The sequence below is a fragment of the Lissotriton helveticus genome, chromosome 9 (assembly GCF_964261635.1).
Source record: "Lissotriton helveticus chromosome 9, aLisHel1.1, whole genome shotgun sequence".
Taxonomy (NCBI): Eukaryota; Metazoa; Chordata; class Amphibia; order Caudata; family Salamandridae; genus Lissotriton; species Lissotriton helveticus.
The window spans coordinates 710,379,663-710,385,327 of NC_136070.1; positions in this window are offsets into that span (position 1 = coordinate 710,379,663).

Genomic DNA, 5,665 nt, shown 5'->3' on the forward strand with positions numbered 1-5,665 from the left:
GATGGTATTATGCCTTTAGTTTGTGTGTCCTCTAGATCAAGTTGATCTACTGACTTGCGATGCCAAGGCATCTCGCTGTAAAGGAATGCGATGTCACAGCATGCATTTGTGCATTCGAATAGATGGCCGCCTATAACCCCTTCGCTGCGGCGGGTTTTCAAATGGGTTTGGGCATGGAGCTGCCCGGGACCCGTGGAGCCCGTCCTGGGCACTCTGACCTGCTGTTGGCCCGGGGGAGGACTGCCCGGGACCCGTGGAGCCCGTCCTGGGCACTCTGACAAGCTGTTGGCCCGGGGAAGGGAGCCCCAGACGACCGGGACCTGTGGAGCCCGTCCTGGGCACTCCTGTATGCCGTTGGCCCGGGGAAGGGAGCCCCGGACGTCCGGGTCCCGTGGAACTCGTCCTGGGCACTCTGACATGCCGCTGGCCCGGGGAAGGGTGCCCCGGACGCCCGGGGCCCGTAGCCCGTCCTGGGCACTCTGACAAGCCGTTGGCCCGGGGAAGGGAGCCCTGGACGCCCGGGACCCGTGGAGCCCGTCCTGGGCACTCTGGAATGCTTTGGCCCGGGGAAGGGAGCCCCGGACGCCCGGGGGAGGACTGCCCGGGACCCGTGGAACTGGTCCTGGGCACTTTTACATGCCGTCGGCCTGGAGGTGGGTGCCCTGGACGCCCGGGGGAGGCCTGCCCGGGACCCGTGGAGCCCTTCCCGGGTACTTTGCCAATGCCGTTGGCCTCATGGAGATGGTTGCCCCGGACGCGTCCGGGGGAGGCCTGCGCGGGACCCATGGAGCCCGTCCTGGGCATTGAGCCATGCCGTTGGCCTGGAGATGGGAGCCCCGGACGCCCGGGGGAGGACTGCCCGGTACCCGTGGATCCCGTCCTGGGCTCTTTGACATGCCGTCGGCCTGGAGGTGGGAGCCCCGGACGCCCGGGAGCGGGCTGCCCGGGACCCATGGAGCCCGTCCTGGACACTTTGACATGCCGTCGGCCTGGAGGAGGGTGCCCGGGACGCCCGTGGGAAGCCTGGTCGGGACCCGTGGAGCCCTTCCCGGGTACTTTGCCAATGCCGTTGGCCTCCTGGAGATGTGTGCCCCGAACGCCCGGGGGGAGGGCTGCCCGGGGCCCGTGGAGCCCGCCCTGGGCACTTTGACATGCCTTCGTCCTGGAGGTGGGAGCCCCGGACGCCCGGGGGAGGGCTGCCCGGGACCCATGGAGCCCTTCCCGGTTACTCTGCCATCCCGTTGGCCTCCTGGAGATGGGTGCCCCGGACGCCCGGGGGAGGTCTGTCCGGGGCCCATGGAGCCCGTCCTGGGCAGTGTGACATGCCGTCGGCCTGGAGGTGGGAGCCCCGGACGCCCGGGGGAGGGCTGCCCGGGACCCATGGAGCCCTTCCCGGTTACTCTGCCATCCCGTTGGCCTCCTGGAGATGGGTGCCCCGGACGCCCGGGGGAGGTCTGTCCGGGGCCCATGGAGCCCGTCCTGGGCAGTGTGACATGCCGTCGGCCTGGAGGTGGGAGCCCCGGACGCCCGGGGGAAGGCTGCCCGGGACCCGTGGAGCCCTTCCCGGTTACTCTGCCATCCCGTTGGCCTCCTGGAGATGGGTGCCCCGGACGCCCGGGGGAGGTCTGTCCGGGGCCCATGGAGCCCGTCCTGGGCAGTGTGACATGCCGTCGGCCTGGAGGTGGGAGCCCCGGACGCCCGGGGGAAGGCTGCCCGGGACCCGTGGAGCCCTTCCCGGGTACTTTGCCATCCCGTTGGCCTCCTGGAGATGGGTGCCCCGGACGCCCGGGGGGAGGTCTGTCCGGGGCCCATGGAGCCCGTCCTGGGCAGTGTGACATGCCGTCGGCCTGGAGGTGGGAGCCCCGGACGCCCGGGGGAAGGCTGCCCGGGACCCGTGGAGCCCTTCCCGGGTACTTTGCCATCCCATTGGCCTCCTGGAGATGGGTGCCCCGGACGCCCAGGGGCGGTCTGTCCGGGACACGTGGAGCCCGTCCTGGGCATTGAGCCATGCCGTTGGCCCGGAGAATGGAGCCCCCAGACGCCCGGGGGAGGTGTTGCCCAGGCATATCTCATCTGGTCCCCCGGGCAGAGAACCACCAGCCCTGGAGAGGTGTCCGGGCGTACCCTGCCCCTAGTAATCCGGAGGGAAATTACCCCCCTTTCTTGCAATCCGTGCACGCGAGGTGACAGAGGGGACCCAAGGCGTAAAAGAACCCGACCTCATGGAGCCCTAGCTGGGATCCGGGAGGCGAATGGCACCTCATCGGGACTTCCAGGGAAGCCCAGCCATCTGGTCGCCCCATTGGAAAGCATCGCGGGCGACCAGATGGCCGGGATCGAAAGGACTCCCAGCTCCCCATCCATCCCAAGCCTTCGCGGTGGGGTTCCTGACTTCCTGCCCACGCAAGGCAGGGCTCTTGGACCCCGGCTGGGCCTCAGGCGCAGGTTGGACCACCGGAGCTCTAGGGCCCGGACGACCTGGGGGGAGGAATGCCCGGGACCCGTGGAGCCCGTCCTGGGTACTTTGACATGCCGTCGGCCTGGAGGTGGGTGCCCCGGACGCCCGGGGGAAGCTGCCCGGGACCCATGGAGCCCGTCCTGGGTACTTTGACATTCCGTCGGCCTGGAGGTGGGAGCCCCGGATGCCCGGGGAGAGGTCTGCCCGGGACCCATGGAGCCCGTCCTGGGTACTTTGCCTATGCCGTTGGCCTCATGGAGACGGGTGTCCCAGACGCCCGGGGGAGGACTGTCCCAGACTCATGGAGCCCGTCCTGGGCACTTTGACATGCCGTCTGCCTGGAGGTGGGAGCCCCGGACGCCCGGGGGAGGGCTGCCCGGGACCCATGGAGCCCGACCCGGGCACGCTGCCATGCCGTCAGCCTGGATGGAGCCCCGGACGTCCGGGGTACGAGTGACCGGGACGCATGGAGCCCGTCCTGGGCACTTTTCCGTGCCTTCGGCCTGGAGCCCCCAGACACCCAGGGGAGGGCCACCGTGAAAACCATGGAGCCCGACCCGGGCACTCTGCCATACCGTCAGCCTAGATGGAGCCCCGGACGCCCAGGGGACGAATGCCCGGGACGCATGGAGCCCGTCCTGGGCACTTTTCCATGCATTCGGCCTGGAGCCCCCAGACACCCAGGGGAGGACATCCCTGGAAACCATGGATCACGACCCGGGCACTCTGCCATGCCGTCAGCCTGGATGGAGCCCCGGACGCCCGGGGGATGAATGCCCGGGACGCATGGAGCCTGTCCTGGGCACTTTTCCATGCCGTCAGCCTGGATGGAGCCCCGGACGCCCGGGTGACGACTGCCCAGGAGCCATGGAGCCCGTCCTGGGCAATTTGACATGCGGTTGGCCTGGAGGAAGGAAGCCCCGGGTGGCCTAGGGAGGTGTTGCCCAGGCATAGCCCATCTGGTCCCCATGGCAGAGAACCGCCAGCCTCGGAGGGGTGTCCGGGCGTACCCTTCTCCCTAGTAATCCGGAGGAAAATTACCCCCTTTTCTTGTAATCTGTGCACGCGAGGTGACAGAGGGGACCCAAGGCGCGAATGTACCCGACCTCCTGGAGCCCTCGCTGGGATCCGGGCGGCGAATGGCACCTCATCGGGACTTCCAGGGAAGTTCGGCCATCTGGTCACCCTTATAGGAAAGCGTTGCGGGCGACCAGATGCCCGAGGGGATCCGGACGACCAGATGGCCGAGGGAATCTGGGCGATCAGATGGCTGGACACGGAAGTGAAGCCGCCTGGACTCTCCCGACCCTGTCCCTGTCCCCGTCCCCGTCCCCGTCCCGGGACGAATGCCCGGGACGCATGGAGCCCGTCCTGGGCACTTTTCCATGCCTTCGGCCTGGAGCCCCCAGACACCCAGGGGAGGACCACCGTGAAAACCATGGAGCCCGACCCGGGCACTCTGCTATACCGTCAGCCTGGATTGAGCCCCGGACGCCCGGGGGACGAATGCCCGGGACGCATGGAGCCCGTCCTGGGCACTTTTCCATGCCTTCGGCCTGGAGCCCCCAGACACCCAGGGGAGGACCACCGTGAAAACCATGGAGCCCGACCCGGGCACTCTGCCATACCGTCAGCCTGGATGGAGCCCCGGACGCCCGGGGGACGAATGCCCGGGACGCATGGAGCCCGTCCTGGCCACTTTTCCATGCCGCCGGGGTGGATGGAGCCCCGGGCGCCCAGGGGACGACTGCCCAAGAGCCATGGAGCCCGTCCTGGGCAATTTGACATGCCGTCGGCCTGGCGGAAGGAAGCCCCGGGTGGCCTAGGGAGGTGTTACCCAGGCATAGCCTATCTGGTCCCCATGGCAGAGAACCACCAGCCTTGGAGGGGTGTCTGGGCGTACCCTGTCCCTAGTAATCCGGAGGGAAATTACCCCCCTTTCTTGCAATCCGTGCACGCGAGGTGACAGAGGGGACCCAAGGCGTAAAAGAACCCGACCTCATGGAGCCCTAGCTGGGATCTGGGAGGCGAATGGCACCTCATCGGGACTTCCAGGGAAGTTCGGCCATCTGGTCGTCGATTTGTCGAGCCCTGGGAGAGAACTGGGGCTCGGCAGGGCCAGGGTGCCAGCAGGTCCCAGTCTGCCAGGTAACCAGGTCTGGGGATATGCTGCCCATGCGCTGCCGGGGCCCGGGCATGACCTCCGGTGGGCCCTCAGGTGCGTCAGTCTGGCACGGGGAGGCTCTGAACCTGCTTGGCTGGGGCCAGGGCTCCACAAATCCACTCGCCCGCTCGACCGGGGCCTAAACGGCATCCTGCTCATGGCGGGCTTGGGGCTTAGCTTCCAAACCCTACCCCCAGGCCAGGGAGAGCCTCTGCAGGCCCCGATGGACCCCAGCACCCGGAACCTCAGCTGGATTGCAGGACGGGGGCTCCAGCACCCCGGGACCTGCCGGACAGAGTTAAAGCCCCGGGCCCGGTCCCATGTTCCGAACCCTAGCCAGGCCGGGGAATGCCTCCCCAGGCCCAGAGGGATCCTAGCGCCCAGGCCCTCGACTGGCTTGCAGGACAGGGGGCTCCAGCACCCTCGGGGCCTGCCAGATGGAGTTCAAGCCCCGGGCCAGGTCCCAGCTTCCAAACCCTAGCCAGGCTGGGGAGAGCCTCCCCGGGCCCCGGTGGAGCCCCGTCCCCAGCGCCCGGACCCTCTGGTGGCCTGCGGGACGGGGGGCTTGCACACCCCGGGGCCGGCCGGCCGGAGCTCAAGCCCCGGGCCCGGTCCCACCATCCGAACCCTATCCAGGCTGGTGTGAGCCTCCCCGGGCCCCGGTGGAGCCCAGTCCCCAGCGCCCGGACCCTCTGGTGGCCTGCGGGACGGGGGGCTCGCGCACCCCGGGGCCGGCCGGCGCTCAAGCCCCGGGCCCGGTCCCACCTTCTGAACCCTAGCCAGGCTGGGGAGAGCCTCCCCGGGCACTGGTGGAGCCCCGTCCCCAGCGCCCGGACCCTCTGGTGGCCTGCGGGACGGGGGGCTCGCGCACCCCAGGGCCGGCCGGCCGGAGCTCAAGCCCCGGGCCCGGTCTCACCTTCCGAACCCTATCCAGGCTGGGGAGAGCCTCCCCGGGCCCCGGTGGAGCCCCGTCCCCAGCGCCCGGACCCTCTGGTGGCCTGCGGGACGGGGGGGCTCGCGCACCCCGGGGCCGGCCGGCGCTC